The sequence below is a fragment of the Anoplophora glabripennis genome, unplaced genomic scaffold, assembly GCF_000390285.2.
Source record: "Anoplophora glabripennis isolate ALB-LARVAE unplaced genomic scaffold, Agla_2.0 scaffold58, whole genome shotgun sequence".
Classification (NCBI taxonomy): domain Eukaryota; kingdom Metazoa; phylum Arthropoda; class Insecta; order Coleoptera; family Cerambycidae; genus Anoplophora; species Anoplophora glabripennis.
The window spans coordinates 421,951-439,490 of NW_019416277.1; the positions used below are offsets into that span (position 1 = coordinate 421,951).

General features: G+C 31.9%; 1 protein-coding gene across 2 annotated transcripts in view; it reads right to left on the minus strand.

The window, feature by feature from the left end:
* The window catches only part of LOC108917605 (GATA-binding factor A-like), a 181,253-nt gene that overhangs the window by 8,692 nt on the left and 155,021 nt on the right, over positions 1–17,540 (minus strand). The window lies entirely within an intron of this gene.

Genomic DNA, 17,540 nt, shown 5'->3' on the forward strand with positions numbered 1-17,540 from the left:
CCTTTGCATAGATCCTTTGAAGAAAAGAGAACACGTTATAGCAACAAAAATAAGAATGATTTGTAGATATCGTTTTCTTTTGTTTAAAAAGTAGAGTATTCTACAAGTTTCATTGCATTCTCAATCTTCTAGGCTCTTATCTCATCTCTCAGTACAAAAAGTAGATGGATAGATGGGTGGATGGGTGGGTTTTATAGGTGGTACATGTGGATGAATAAATATGCGTATATACGTACATACATGAACGACTGGATAGAAAGATGTATGAATTCATAAATGGGTGGTGGATAAAAAGATGGATCTAGAACTCTGCAACACGAATTATGCAATGAAAATTGCGTTTTTAAGCATTTTTATCTATTTTCTGCTTTTGAATGAAATTGGACCAGCTTGTCTGGTTCTATGATGATAAATTGGAATTAAACGAGTGAAAAATCATACGTCTAGTGAGCTGGTAGAATAATTTGATTTTTTATAACTTTCGTCGACAGTAAGTCACCTTTTTTTTTGTGAATTTTGACCTGTTTTTTGAATTTTCCCGAAAACTTAGACCCGTTGGGCTAAATCTGAAGGCAGATTCGGATTCAGCGGAAAAAAATACATGCAAATACATGGGTCTGAATACCGATACTTTTTTTGTGAGGCTATGTTATCTTATGTCCGGGATGCTACTTTCGCGACTATTGCTTAAAACAGGCGTTTCTATTTTCGTTAATTTTAGAGAATTTAAGAAGTGCGACTTTATGAAGAATGGCGAGTACTTATAAAAAGTATAAAGTATATATTTTTCGTGTAGTATTTAATAAGTAAATAAATATAAAGGATTTAGATAGTATTTTTATGAAAAGCGACGTCGATGGTAATGATGAGTTGTAGAAGGTTCTTGGAACTAGAATCTAGAGACAACTAATTCACTTTGTTTTCAGTACGTGCTTTCAATGAAAAATTTAAATTGATAAGTTAGGTTAGGTCAGATGTTTCTGTATGTAAAATGTACGAAAATTAGCTATATCTTAAAGATGATTCCATTAAAGTTACCTCTGACTACATCACATAAGAAACGTGATCCGGGGAGTTTCTAGCTGTCTCTAGATTCTAGTACCAAGAACCATATTTCATCATTACCAACGATGTCAGTCTTCTTACAAATCCTGTAAATATGTCCTTCAATTTTTTTTTTTTGTAGAAGACTCCAGTTTACCAAATCACAACGAAACTGACTAGTATGGCAGCTCGTGATCAACGACTAGTTGATTGGAGGAAGCTATTGCAGGACCCAGGTGAAACTGTCACAACTAGAAAACATATACCTAAGAAGCTAGTATATCATACGAAAAGAAAGCCTTGAATAACTAAGGTCATTGTGGATAAAATTAAAAGAAAAAGGAATCTGGTGGAAGAAATGCTGTAGAAAAGTAAATCAAGCTGATTTTAATACATAAATTTTTTCAACAGATTCTTATCTGAAATAAGTCCCAACTGATGTACTTAATTATTATGAAGAACGTCAGTCAATGTTATCCAAAAAGAGTTACATAAATACATATGACTAAATCTCAATTCGAAATAACCATCCTTCTGCTCAAGAAATTAACTGGAACAATATGCCTTTTCGAAGCTGAATCAGCTCAGTGTGATTATTTTACCAATGTTTTCGTTAAAGAATTAGTTGGTGACAACATGCCAAATGTAAAGTATCCTGTATTGATTAATAATCTCAGCGCTATCGAATTTCATCAATAAAAAATCGAGATATGTTAAAAAATGAACCTATGACGGATTGGATGTGCAATTTCCAAAGAAATGATCACAAATCTCATTACCTCTATCTATGATTATGAACGCTTTTCTTAAAAAGCATGTCCTTCCAAATATCTGGAGGCAAGAAGCATTGCTAACAATATTCAATAAGCAAGACAAACAGCGTGGTAAAAACTGTCGACCTATTAGTTTAGTACTGATTTATTATCAGTAAAATAATAGATTCCATAATACGTAATACAATGCTTTGATCCTTGCTGTCTAATAAAGTAACTCCAAAAGAACGTCATTGGTGTTAGGTATATATCTACTTAGACTTTGTCAAAGCATTCGACAGGATGCAAGAAAATGTTTATAAAACAAACAATAACAAAAAAAATGTAATTGCAAACACATTAAGCAAATAAATAATTCAAAAGGCAACTACACTTTTTGATCATAAATTTCATTATAAACAAATGGAGGTAAATTTTAATTTGGATAATTAGATACCTACATAAATTTCTTAACACTGCTTGAACACCACATTGTGATTTTTCTGAAATTTGATAAAATTTTCTTTATCCATAAGATTTATCTCCCTCAAAAAATTTTCCCCTCCGACGTGTGTGGTCGCAAACAATATTTTGAAATCATCCAGCATGAAATATATGTATAAAGGCAAATTAAAAAGATTATTTTAGGATTATTTTAGGTCAGGAGGCATTGATGAATCATCCAAGGATCCAAGGCCATTGGTTTTCGGAATACAAGATTTTGGAATAAAAAAAATATCGTAATTAGGTATTCAAATACCTCTCAAGATGTTTGTCGGAAATTTTATTAAATGTATGCTAATTATTTATGTAATTAAAGTAAATTATTATCTAATTAAAGATAAATTATTATCTAATTAAAGACAAATCTGTCAACCAGTGACAGACTAACAGAAAGATCTTTAGATTTTCGACGCTAAGTATACCTAAGAATAGAATAGAATAGAATGGAATGGAATAGAATAGAATAGAATAGGATAGGATAGGATAGGATAGGATAGGATAGGATAGGAAAGGATAGGATAGGATAGGATAGGATAGGATAGGATAGGATAGGATAGGATAGGATAGGATAGGATAGGATAGGATAGGATAGGATAGGATAGGATAGGATAGGATAGGATAGGATAGGATAGGATAGGATAGGATAGGATAGGATAGGATAGGATAGGATAGGATAGGATAGGATAGGATAGGATAGGATAGGATAGGATAGGATAGGATAGGATAGGATAGGATAGGATAGGATAGGATAGGATAGGATAGGATAGGATAGGATAGGATAGGATAGGATAGGATAGGATAGGATAGGATAGGATAGGATAGGATAGGATAGGATAGGATAGGATAGGATAGGATAGGATAGGATAGGATAGGATAGGATAGGATAGGATAGGATAGGATAGGATAGGATAGGATAGGATAGGATAGGATAGGATAGGATAGGATAGGATAGGATAGGATAGGATAGGATAGGATAGGATAGGATAGGATAGGATAGGATAGGATAGGATAGGATAGGATAGGATAGGATAGGATAGGATAGGATAGGATAGGATAGGATAGGATAGGATAGGATAGGATAGGATAGGATAGGATAGGATAGGATAGGATAGGATAGGATAGGATAGGATAGGATAGGATAGGATAGGATAGGATAGGATAGGATAGGATAGGATAGGATAGGATAGGATAGGATAGGATAGGATAGGATAGGATAGGATAGGATAGGATAGGATAGGATAGGATAGGATAGGATAGGATAGGATAGGATAGGATAGGATAGGATAGGATAGGATAGGATAGGATAGGATAGGATAGGATAGGATAGGATAGGATAGGATAGGATAGGATAGGATAGGATAGGATAGGATAGGATAGGATAGGATAGGATAGGATAGGATAGGATAGGATAGGATAGGATAGGATAGGATAGGATAGGATAGGATAGGATAGGATAGGATAGGATAGGATAGGATAGGATAGGATAGGATAGGATAGGATAGGATAGGATAGGATAGGATAGGATAGGATAGGATAGGATAGGATAGGATAGGATAGGATAGGATAGGATAGGATAGGATAGGATAGGATAGGATAGGATAGGATAGGATAGGATAGGATAGGATAGGATAGGATAGGATAGGATAGGATAGGATAGGATAGGATAGGATAGGATAGGATAGGATAGGATAGGATAGGATAGGATAGGATAGGATAGGATAGGATAGGATAGGATAGGATAGGATAGGATAGGATAGGATAGGATAGGATAGGATAGGATAGGATAGGATAGGATAGGATAGGATAGGATNAGAATTCTTTTTTGCAACACCTCCAAGTTTTGTAAGTGACTATCTAACACACCACCCCATCCTAAAATTCCATACGTTAAGTGGGATTCTACCAGGCAAAGGTATAGTATTTTCATTTGTTTAATATCTAATATATATTTTAGGCATTTAAACCGATATATTAACTTCCTAATTTTTTTTGCTATATAATTTACTTGTGTATTCCAACTCAATTTTCTGTCAATCATAATTCCCAAATATTTTATCTCTCTTTCAGGTAATATGCGGAATTCATCATTTACGACCAATAGATCAAAAGTTGGAGCAGATGTGTCATATAAATAAAACGGTATGTAATAAGTTTTCTTTAAATTTAGAGTTAAATATTTGCCATCGAAGTAATTTTTAACTTTTTCTAGGTCTTTCTCTACTAAGACTTTCAGATCGTCCCAGCTTGATGATTTATAGAAAAGGACAGTATCGTCAACGTAACTTAAGATTGTGCTTAAGGTGTGTATATTAAATAACGAGTTTATATACAGAATGAATAGTACAGGCCCAAGTACTGTTCCTTGAGGTACACCATATTCTGTAATGTAATGTTCTAGGTCTACTTCGTATGCTATTTATTTCAGTATATTGTATTCTGTTGTTTATATACGATGTTATAAGATTTAAACTGTTATTTCTGAAACCAATGCTGTTCAGTGTCATTAACAGCTCTTTATGACATACGGAGTCAAAGGCTTTTTTCAAATCAATGAAAACTGCCAAGGACTTTTTATGATTATCTAACGAATCATAGACCTTACTTACTAACGTCGCAATTGCATCCTGTGTACATTTCCCCTTTCTAAATCCAAATTGTGCACTAGATAATAATTTGTACTTATCCACAAAACTGACGATTCCATCCTTAATTACCTTTAAGAAAGAAGATATCTTCGTTTTAGTTCGAAAAACTGAGTCATTTTAGATTTGTTATTTATGTTAAACCTTTGACTATTAGTCAAGGGTTAAACTAATGTTCTTTTTTGGCTTGTGTAATTAAAATTATATTCAAACAAAAAGAGGTTTTTTACATTTTTTTGAAAAGAGTAGTTTTGGTTTAATTTTTGTTTTTTTTATGCCTATATGTAAAGTCTATTTTAGATTATTTTAAATTTGCTCATAGGTATATTTGTTTTAACATTTCATCTTTCTATTGAAATTTTTCCCCCAACGATGTCGGGTCTCAATATCTTTGGACCTTCCGGTATGCTTCCTCTATCGGCTGAAATTATCGAGGAAAGCATCCAGAAAGAATTTATGAAATGGCGGGATAAAACAAATAGCTGTCAATTTGTTAAGGATACAGTCAAATCTTCGCCTTTTGACAAGTATTCAAACTGGACACTGTTGGCTAAGGGAAGCACCTTCACTACATGAAGAAGTGTGAACACCTCTTTGTTGGGGTTGTGAACATGCAGACGAGAGAGTACTACATGTGCTATGTGAATGCATTGCCGTCACGTTAACAAGAGAATCCGTGTTAGCAGAACGTTGACCTTCTGTGTCCTATATTTGAGTGATTCCCCTGAGCAACGTCGAGAGCTATTTCTCGTTAATAGGTAAACGGCCCAGATGGATTGATCTCGGGAGAAAGTACAAGGGGCCCAACAGAGCCTAAGTACTGTAGCATCTAAGCTACCCTCCCCACATTTCCAGATTCCAGATTCGTACAATGTCTATTTAATTGAAGAGCTAAAAAATTTCTTCTTGTTCAACACGCAATTCAGTATGATGTTTTCTTCAGTAAATATTTACATCAAAATCACCCCAAGAAATATTCAAATCAGTTAAACAACTTGGGAATACAGAATATGTAAAAGGTGTGGGAAAAGACGTAATGAACTAATTAATACATTACGACATCAATAAGGAATCTAATGACACAGTTGAAAAAATACCAAAACAAATGACCAAGATCAACATATGCCAAATATGCAACAGCAGAAGAATGAAACTCAAATTAATCTACACAACTCGATCTATTTTCAAGACATACTATTTATCAATTGCTGTTATCAAAATTCAAGTACCAAATAGACAATGGCACTTTTTTAGAATACTATTAGATACTGACAGTCAAGTCAAGTCAATTTTTTTGTCTGATCTATAGTAAAACAGTATAACTCCATTCATCACTCGAGCAATAAATGGAATAAATTAAGTTGAAGCACAAGCAAACAAGGTAATATTGGTCACTATATAATATATTGTATAACTATACAGGGCGTTTCTAAAATAGGGTTTCAAACTTCTGCTGCATTTATAACCCATTAAAATAAGCCAAAAAGTTCCTATTAACATGTGCCCTAAAATGCACACTTAGGAAGTTATATGCCCTTAAAAGGGCTCAAACAAAACTGGTTTTTTATGCTTAAATTTTCCACTCACCACTTTTACTAATTAAACACTGCAAAGCTCAATTGACAGTTTATCAATAACTTAAATTGTTAAGCGTTGTGGCAACGTCAGTCTTTTATTTGCCATGGTAAACAGATTTTTGTAATTTTTGGCCTAATAACTTAAAGAGCAGAGTAATTTTCAAACTCAATTTACTCGAAAACCATTGGAAGTATCGATTTGGGCAAAGATAATATTTTTTACGTAAAATTGTTAAGATTTTATAAATCTATAGAGAAAATTGTAAAAAAATTGAAATAAAAAAAATTACGGGCCGAGAACCCCCTTCACCAACCTAAATGGGACGCATATGATTTGCATGTTGAAAAACGGCCCATGTTATTTAACGTATAAAGTTATGTGAGACTCATAATTTTTTTTTCTATTTATTTGCGACCGTTTTGTCAATAGAAAAAAAAACAGTTTTGTTTGAGCCCATATAACTTCCTAAGGGTGGTTTTAGGACACATGTTAATATGAACTTTTTGGCTTATTTTCATGAGTTATAAACGCAGCAGAAGTTTGGAACCCTATCTTAGAAACAACCTGTATAATATACTAATTACATAACTAGTCAAAGGAAGTCGGTTCATGGAAAGCTGGAGTTTGTAATACTGGACAATCACACATCATTATATCATACAAATATTTGCAGTTACATCATGGAATTTCTTTAGCTAATTCACAGTTCAATCTTCCAATGTTCCAAGAAAAGTTTATATGATTCAAGGAGCAGAAATATTTTTTATTAAATATTCTTAAAAAATAAACAAATCATACTTGGTAAAAATTTACCAATTTTGCTGAAAAAATTATTTGGACGGATTATATCGGTAAAGGTATCAAATGATGACACAAAAAATATAGTCTAATGATTTGTAACAATAACAAGAGGAAAACGCAAATGAATAGAACTAGAAAAACAAAAAACAAGCAGTGAAGCTAAACTGAATTATGTATTACATTATTGGCCGAAATCAAGCCTAAATCAATTATAGAACTCTCAATTTATGACGATCCATCTGATCTAGTACTATTAGATGCGAAATATTTCCTGTTATGACCACTATTAACTCAAATATATGGTGAAAGTTTTACAAATGCTTCTGGCCATACCAATATTTGCACTATTTGCAACAACGAGTAAAATGGAATCTTAAAGTTGAAAACAAACGATTCAAAGCAGGTATTATAGCCACAGTCAATGTCTAAAGTTTTTTTTATAATATAAACAGAGCGACCCAATTTACACATAAATATCCTGATGAGTAGTAGGTATTTATAAATTGATTTTAGCCAGATTATTTTTTAATTAATGTAGAATACCAAAAAATGTACCTTATGGACGTAATATGTGCAATATTTTTCGCTTACTGTGATTTTTTTGGGGATTAGAATTCGAGAAATTGTATATTAGTGATTTTTTTTACGAAAGATCTGACTGTATAACCTCAGCACCCCCTTCAAGGAGTACCTACGTATAAAATTTCATAAAAACTACGAAATTTTAAAATTTTTGTATATAAATTTGTTAATGAAAATGTTATGGATTTTTTATTACTGACAGAGTAAGCCATGGATTAAACATCAAAAACAGAAAACAAAATTGCTTCTAATAATAGTAATATCATTAGCAATGAGAATGCATCATACCAATGACGCCACAGAAATGACATCAAACCAATAATAATGCCATGAGGTAATCGTAATCAAAGAATTAAAATTTAAACAGTAAAATAACAACAAATAATTAATCTTCAATATGAAGTATTTAGGTTGTTTGGATTGATGTTAAAAATACTAAATTAAATGTGATAAATTAGCATGACTATGATAAAATAGTTGTGGTTTTATTTATAAAGAACCAAGTTCCCAAGAAGACTAAGTCTCTATAGTATTAAATAATAATATTAATAGAATTAATGTTGTTATCAGTTTTTCATGTTTATTTCGTGGCTTGCTTTGTCTGTAATAATTAATGAATCAACAAAATTATTAAAATTTCGTATTTGTATTTGTAATTTATTACACTATCTATAACTTGTCTAGGTGTTTGAAAAATCCATGTTTTAACCTGTCTTCTAAATCTTAAATTTCGTAAGTTTTTGTATATTTTGTATATTAGTCGGCAATAAATTATACAATTTGGGTGCGATATATGACACGCTTCTCTGCCCAACTGTTTTTGAACAAAAGGGAGAGTGATACTCGTCCCTACGACGCGTTTCGTAGTTATGTACTTTTTTTGTAGTATCATTTTATTTTTAAAAACGTATTTTAATATGCTTAAAGAGAAAAGTTGCCTTACATCTCATACGTTCGGGATACGTTCTCTTTTTTCCATAAATTATTTTGAGTATCCATTTTTGAAGTACATTCAAATTTTTTAGGTAACAATCTTGTACTTCCCCCAACCCATTATTCCGTAGATAAGATGTGACTGAACCAACGAGTAGTATAGAGTCTCCAAACTTTTTACTGGTAATATATTTTTTAAATATTTACATTTTTATAAGAAACCTCTAATTTTTTTTATTAAGCTATTTTTTGTAGGTCCCACCTAAAATGCTGGTCAATGTGAATACCAAGATATTTTGTTGACTGCTTCTCCTGAATAACTATCTCTGTATCGATATTTGAAGGGTCCCAAAGTAGGTAGGTAAGTAGCATAGGAACTAACAGATATATAGGATGTTTTATTACAGTTTAGTGTGAGAGTATTATATTGAAACCATTTCTTTATGATTCTAAATTCCCTTTCAGCGATTTCCTTTAAGTTCATTCCAAGATTCTGCCTCAAATAATATAACTGTATCATCAGCAAAACTGATAATCTTACCTTTACTATTTAATGATAATAAATTATTTATATATAAAGAAAATAACAGTGGGCCTAGCACAGTTCCTTGAGGGATTCCATATGCCATATTTAACTTCTAAAACGGAACTTATTGTGTCATCTATGATTAAATACCTACCGAGTTCTATTTTTTAAGTAACTATTTAGAAAATCAAATATTCTTCCTCTCAATTTATACTTTTTAATTTATGCAAAAGTCATGGCAAACCGTATCGAATGCTTTGGCGAGGTCTACGAAAATGCATAAAATTAGTTTACAGCGCCTCATATCTACTTCAGGTCAAATCAAAAATAGCATATTCTGTTAATTTGTCCTCCCTAAATCTGTACTGCTTTGGTAACATTATATTAAATTTATCAATAAACCTTGTAATTTTGCAATTTTCTCATTTTAGAAATGTTGGATATTGGTCGGTATTTCACTATTTCTAAAGTATCGCCTCTTTTACCTATACAGTGGCTTAATAATGCCTAGATACTTCCTTTAATATTTCCGATCTTATGCCATCACATCCAGGCACTTTGTAGGTATTCTCCAAAGTACCATAATTTTCAATAAAATCAACAGGTTGAATAACTTTTTTTGCATATGTTTTTCCTAAACTACAGTAATGTCTATTAAAAGCATTTGAAATATCTTGCTTATTTTCAGTTATGGAGCCGTTTTCCAATTTTATTTTGTTTTATTTATTGCTACTTTTGATAAAAAATTTAATTTTTTCTAGAAGTTATGTGATTTATAGGTATATTTTTAATTTTGTTATATTAATATTTACTAATTCCATTTGCAAGTAGGCGACTTGGTGGTTATTTTTAAGTGTTGCTCTTTGTCAAGGGAGAGATGAGAACAAGAGGAATACGGGATACTTTTTTGAAAAATTATATTAACAATTTGTATTTGAACAATTTTATATTTAAATGAAATTAAATTAATAATTTCGTCCTAATAGCAAACAAGGAAATGAATGTTTAATTGTCTGAAATAAAAATAGATAATTTAAGTCCAAAAACATTCTACAATAATTTTAATGCAAAAAACGCTATACCTATTTCTAAAATTTTTTTTCTATAATTTTCCAAAACAAGCCTCAGTTATATATTCATCCTAAAATATTACTTCTATTAGCATCCCATTTTTGCCATAACTACAAAGACAAACGTTTTAAAACTGTCTTGGTATAATAACCATTTGATGTTTTATAGCTCGAACAGGCTGCATTAGCAGAATGTAGTTTTATTTTTACATCAGCATGTGGGACGCAATGCAATGGATACCACACATCAGACAGCCCAAATTTTCATATCAATAATTCAGGCTTCCAGATAACACGGGTTTAGTATTTATAGTTAATCTGCAACGTTTAACTACCATATAAAATAATGCAAACAAGTTCCAGGATTTAAAAACAAGCAATGAAACCCTAAGATAAACTAAAGTAACGCGGTATAAAATGATCCGATACAGATGTCTGCTAAGATATACTTATATGATGTTTGCTAAATTGCTACTAAAAACTCATATTTAAACAAAGTCTAACACTTGAACAGGTTATTTTTATTTTTATATGAATATTCAACATTGGAGAATCTAATTAGGTACCTAATTATCTAATCTAATAGTTGATACTACATTTTTTGAAAAATTTTGTTAATTGATGATTGCATATTAAATAAAAAGCATTGATCGTAGTTTTTTACGTACTTACATGAATATACAACCAACAATTTAAGAAAGAGACCAATTTTAGACGATAAAGTGATATCTTTATATGTATAAGTATCAATGTACAAAATTATAAGAAAATCTTACAGTTTCAAAATTATTTGAAAAAAATTTGTTGGCTGAAAATTTGTAATAAGGGAAATATACTCCTCTAAAGAGGGACGATAAATATTATGTATCTCAAAGGTATTCCGGGATATCTAATTCATACATTAAATTTTACATAGGACCCCTGGACACTAATTTACGTTATTATTATTATTATTATTCAAATCCTGTGTCTTGTCTAAGAAGTAGTTTTAACTAACACTGAAGATAAAGTGTCCTCGACATTTTTACTTTTACCTTTTTAGTACTATATACAGGGTGTTCCATTTAAAAATACATAACATTGATATGGTACGCTTTTCCTGGACACCCTGTATATATCAAAATGTTTTTAAAATGTAGCCGTAATCATCCTACAGATGCCCACCTAAACAGGTTTCTGTAATATTTGCCGTTTGGTTCCTAGCGATCAAGGCGTTACTGGTGGCCCACCCTGTATAAGCTAATTGCAGAATGCATCAGTAACATACTAAATTAAGTAATCATTTTAGTTTTAAGCACAAGAGCAGTTGTTTTCTTAAAATTTTTACCAATGTGAACAAAGAAAATTAAATGAGAAGTTTCACTTATTTCTTTAATCCAACATCCATATAAAATTTTTCTGCAGTATTTGTTGCGGTTGATCAACAATGTCATAAACAAAATGTACTATTTTCCAGCATGTCAGAGTAGCAAACTAAAGATAATATAAAATTGAGAAAGATGACATCAAATTCTTTTAAATTTCGTTTGTAGGTGCCCATATCTCATCTAATACAAGATGTTAGAGAGTCAAGGAATTAATTTTAATGGAATCTTGATAAAAATTTACCTTACGTAGATAGAAATGGTACAAATAATACTCCGTGTTGTTTCAATACCACTAAGATGTATTTAATGGCTAGTAGTGGGGTGACAATATTTGAAGCTCCACTCACTGTAATAAAAGTATGGTAAAATTCCTTGAACTTTCCATGGTAACCTATTGCCATGGAATGTTTAAGCAAAAATTCATGTAACAATTATGCAACATTAAGGTCCGGTATTTCGAGTCTGTTTGATCAACTGATCAGGCGATTAGACTGTACATATACTGATTTATTTTATAAAGTATAATCACAGTCTAATCTCCTGAATAGTTAATCGAGTCTTAACCGATACTCAAAGCACCGGGCCTAAATATACCTAATTTCAAAATATATATTGATTGATATTTTACTGGCAACAGGTTTCCATGGAAAGTTCCAGAAAATTTACCATACCATTATAATATTACAGTGCTTGAGATGGTCATCCTTTTATTAGTTAACTAAATATTAATAGTTTGAATGTTTTGTTGTCCGTTTTTTATTTCGATAACTGCTGAAGGTAGTTTCTTAACCGCAACTGGTTGCGCATCTCGCTTTTCGATATTAGTCTACCATAGGTAAAATTGTAGTAATCATACTGGTTACTAGCAACTTATCAACAAACACCATGCTACAATTCTGTCCCCAGACGAATCTGTTTTTACCAGCCACTGCATATTTGACATCCACAGTACTCATCAGAAGTTTACTGAAAATCCTCAGCTACTAACTTTTAACATCACTTTCCATTAATATTTGAGCAGTCACTAAGAGCAATGCTTTCAATAAGTCCATTTGTCTTACCAAACCGTTTAATTAGATATTATTTGAACTTTTTAGAGAACAATTAATTACTCCCTATACCCTTCCGGACATAGATCTGCGTCNTAATGATAATAAATTATTTATATATAAAGAAAATAACAGTGGGCCTAGCACAGTTCCTTGAGGGATTCCATATGCCATATTTAACTTCTAAAACGTAACTTATTGTGTCATCTATGATTAAATACCTACTGAGTTCTATTTTTTAAGTAACTATTTAGAAAATCAAATATTCTTCCTCTCAATTTATACTTTTTAATTTATGCAAAAGTCATGGCAAGGTCTACGAAAATGCATAAAATTGGTTTACAGCGCCTCATATCTACTTCAGGTCAAATCAAAAATAGCATCTTCTGTTAATTTGTCCTCCCTAAATCTGTACTGCTTTGGTAACATTATATTAAATTTATCAATAAACCTTGTAATTTTGCAATTTTCTCATTTTAGAAATGTTGGATATTGGTCGGTATTTCACTATTTCTAAAGTATCGCCTCTTTTACCTATACAGTGGCTTAATAATGCCTAGATACTTCCTTTAATATTTCCGATCTTATGCCATCACATCCAGGCACTTTGTAGGTATTCTCCAAAGTACCATAATTTTCAATAAAATCAACAGGTTGAATAACTTTTTTTGCATATGTTTTTCCTAAACTACAGTAATGTCTATTAAAAGCATTTGAAATATCTTGCTTATTTTCAGTTATGGAGCCGTTTTCCAATTTTATTTTGTTTTATTTATTGCTACTTTTGATAAAAAATTTAATTTTTTCTAGAAGTTATGTGATTTATAGGTATATTTTTAATTTTGTTATATTAATATTTACTAATTCCATTTGCAAGTAGGCGACTTGGTGGTTATTTTTAAGTGTTGCTCTTTGTCAAGGGAGAGATGAGAACAAGAGGAATACGGGATACTTTTTTGAAAAATTATATTAACAATTTGTATTTGAACAATTTTATATTTAAATGAAATTAAATTAATAATTTCGTCCTAATAGCAAACAAGGAAATGAATGTTTAATTGTCTGAAATAAAAATAGATAATTTAAGTCCAAAAACATTCTACAATAATTTTAATGCAAAAAACGCTATACCTATTTCTAAAATTTTTTTTCTATAATTTTCCAAAACAAGCCTCAGTTATATATTCATCCTAAAATATTACTTCTATTAGCATCCCATTTTTGCCATAACTACAAAGACAAACGTTTTAAAACTGTCTTGGTATAATAACCATTTGATGTTTTATAGCTCGAACAGGCTGCATTAGCAGAATGTAGTTTTATTTTTACATCAGCATGTGGGACGCAATGCAATGGATACCACACATCAGACAGCCCAAATTTTCATATCAATAATTCAGGCTTCCAGATAACACGGGTTTAGTATTTATAGTTAATCTGCAACGTTTAACTACCATATAAAATAATGCAAACAAGTTCCAGGATTTAAAAACAAGCAATGAAACCCTAAGATAAACTAAAGTAACGCGGTATAAAATGATCCGATACAGATGTCTGCTAAGATATACTTATATGATGTTTGCTAAATTGCTACTAAAAACTCATATTTAAACAAAGTCTAACACTTGAACAGGTTATTTTTATTTTTATATGAATATTCAACATTGGAGAATCTAATTAGGTACCTAATTATCTAATCTAATAGTTGATACTACATTTTTTGAAAAATTTTGTTAATTGATGATTGCATATTAAATAAAAAGCATTGATCGTAGTTTTTTACGTACTTACATGAATATACAACCAACAATTTAAGAAAGAGACCAATTTTAGACGATAAAGTGATATCTTTATATGTATAAGTATCAATGTACAAAATTATAAGAAAATCTTACAGTTTCAAAATTATTTGAAAAAAATTTGTTGGCTGAAAATTTGTAATAAGGGAAATATACTCCTCTAAAGAGGGACGATAAATATTATGTATCTCAAAGGTATTCCGGGATATCTAATTCATACATTAAATTTTACATAGGACCCCTGGACACTAATTTACGTTATTATTATTATTATTATTCAAATCCTGTGTCTTGTCTAAGAAGTAGTTTTAACTAACACTGAAGATAAAGTGTCCTCGACATTTTTACTTTTACCTTTTTAGTACTATATACAGGGTGTTCCATTTAAAAATACATAACATTGATATGGTACGCTTTTCCTGGACACCCTGTATATATCAAAATGTTTTTAAAATGTAGCCGTAATCATCCTACAGATGCCCACCTAAACAGGTTTCTGTAATATTTGCCGTTTGGTTCCTAGCGATCAAGGCGTTACTGGTGGCCCACCCTGTATAAGCTAATTGCAGAATGCATCAGTAACATACTAAATTAAGTAATCATTTTAGTTTTAAGCACAAGAGCAGTTGTTTTCTTAAAATTTTTACCAATGTGAACAAAGAAAATTAAATGAGAAGTTTCACTTATTTCTTTAATCCAACATCCATATAAAATTTTTCTGCAGTATTTGTTGCGGTTGATCAACAATGTCATAAACAAAATGTACTATTTTCCAGCATGTCAGAGTAGCAAACTAAAGATAATATAAAATTGAGAAAGATGACATCAAATTCTTTTAAATTTCGTTTGTAGGTGCCCATATCTCATCTAATACAAGATGTTAGAGAGTCAAGGAATTAATTTTAATGGAATCTTGATAAAAATTTACCTTACGTAGATAGAAATGGTACAAATAATACTCCGTGTTGTTTCAATACCACTAAGATGTATTTAATGGCTAGTAGTGGGGTGACAATATTTGAAGCTCCACTCACTGTAATAAAAGTATGGTAAAATTCCTTGAACTTTCCATGGTAACCTATTGCCATGGAATGTTTAAGCAAAAATTCATGTAACAATTATGCAACATTAAGGTCCGGTATTTCGAGTCTGTTTGATCAACTGATCAGGCGATTAGACTGTACATATACTGATTTATTTTATAAAGTATAATCACAGTCTAATCTCCTGAATAGTTAATCGAGTCTTAACCGATACTCAAAGCACCGGGCCTAAATATACCTAATTTCAAAATATATATTGATTGATATTTTACTGGCAACAGGTTTCCATGGAAAGTTCCAGAAAATTTACCATACCATTATAATATTACAGTGCTTGAGATGGTCATCCTTTTATTAGTTAACTAAATATTAATAGTTTGAATGTTTTGTTGTCCGTTTTTTATTTCGATAACTGCTGAAGGTAGTTTCTTAACCGCAACTGGTTGCGCATCTCGCTTTTCGATATTAGTCTACCATAGGTAAAATTGTAGTAATCATACTGGTTACTAGCAACTTATCAACAAACACCATGCTACAATTCTGTCCCCAGACGAATCTGTTTTTACCAGCCACTGCATATTTGACATCCACAGTACTCATCAGAAGTTTACTGAAAATCCTCAGCTACTAACTTTTAACATCACTTTCCATTAATATTTGAGCAGTCACTAAGAGCAATGCTTTCAATAAGTCCATTTGTCTTACCAAACCGTTTAATTAGATATTATTTGAACTTTTTAGAGAACAATTAATTACTCCCTATACCCTTCCGGACATAGATCTGCGTCATGAAAGATTCTACCTCTTCAGAATGCAAATAAGGCATGGTGAAGGGTGAACGCAGACAAAAAACCAACCCTCTAGTCTAGAGGGATGAAAAGTACCCTTTGCTGGACGGGGGTGGAGGATGATGTGGGAGATCAATTTTTTCTTGTTTTTACTGCGCAATGGTCTCAGTGCACTAAGCAGAACAGCCCTCAACTGCTTTTGCCTCCTTAGAGGTGGAAACTACCTATTCTTCTTTTATTTTGTTGACTCTTTGTCGTTATTTCTTACTACTATACTTACACTATTGTTGTCTATTTTGTTAACTCTTTATAGTTATTTCTGCCGTTGAATTTTGAAGGTGTGTGTTAGAAAATGTGTGTGCACTTAAAGTATAGAACGCAGAGGTCGGGTAAAAGGTTAAGGCAGACAAGGCGGAGCAAATGTTCGAGGGTTGGAGAAGAGATAACAGAAGGTGTATGAGAGCTCGATAAATTCCGCACTGAAAAAAATTAATCTTCCCACATCCTTCTGCGTCTTCCTTTTCCAACTCGTCGAGAAATGTTCTTTACCTGCTTTTAGCGTTGATCTTGCTGTGCAGATTCAATACCCTTGGCAGATTTCCCTTCTCAGAGTGCATATTTCCGGCCTTTACAGTTTTTCGAATACTTCCTATGAATTTGCCACTCTTTAGACGGGTACGGACAAAGCAGTTGAGGCAGTAAAAATAAGAAAAATTTACTCTCCCACATCTTCTTCTACCCCGTCCAGCAGAGGGTAGTTCACCCCTCTAGGGGGTTTGTTCTTTGGCTGTGTTTACCCTCCACCATGTCTCCATTACATTTTCAAGCGTTTGTAGGCTAGAAGCTTTCATGACGCTGATCTATGCCCGAAAGGGTATAGAAGTAGAAGGGATGTAGAAAGGGTACCAGCCCCTTTGAGGGAACCCTCGGCAATACTAAATGAGAGCACCAGGGTTGTAAAGTGCCCATTCATACTACTTTCCGTAATGATATTGATATTCATAACTTTAACATTATTAAAGGGATGTTTTTGGTTCTACACAAAAATTTAGGGGGTATGCG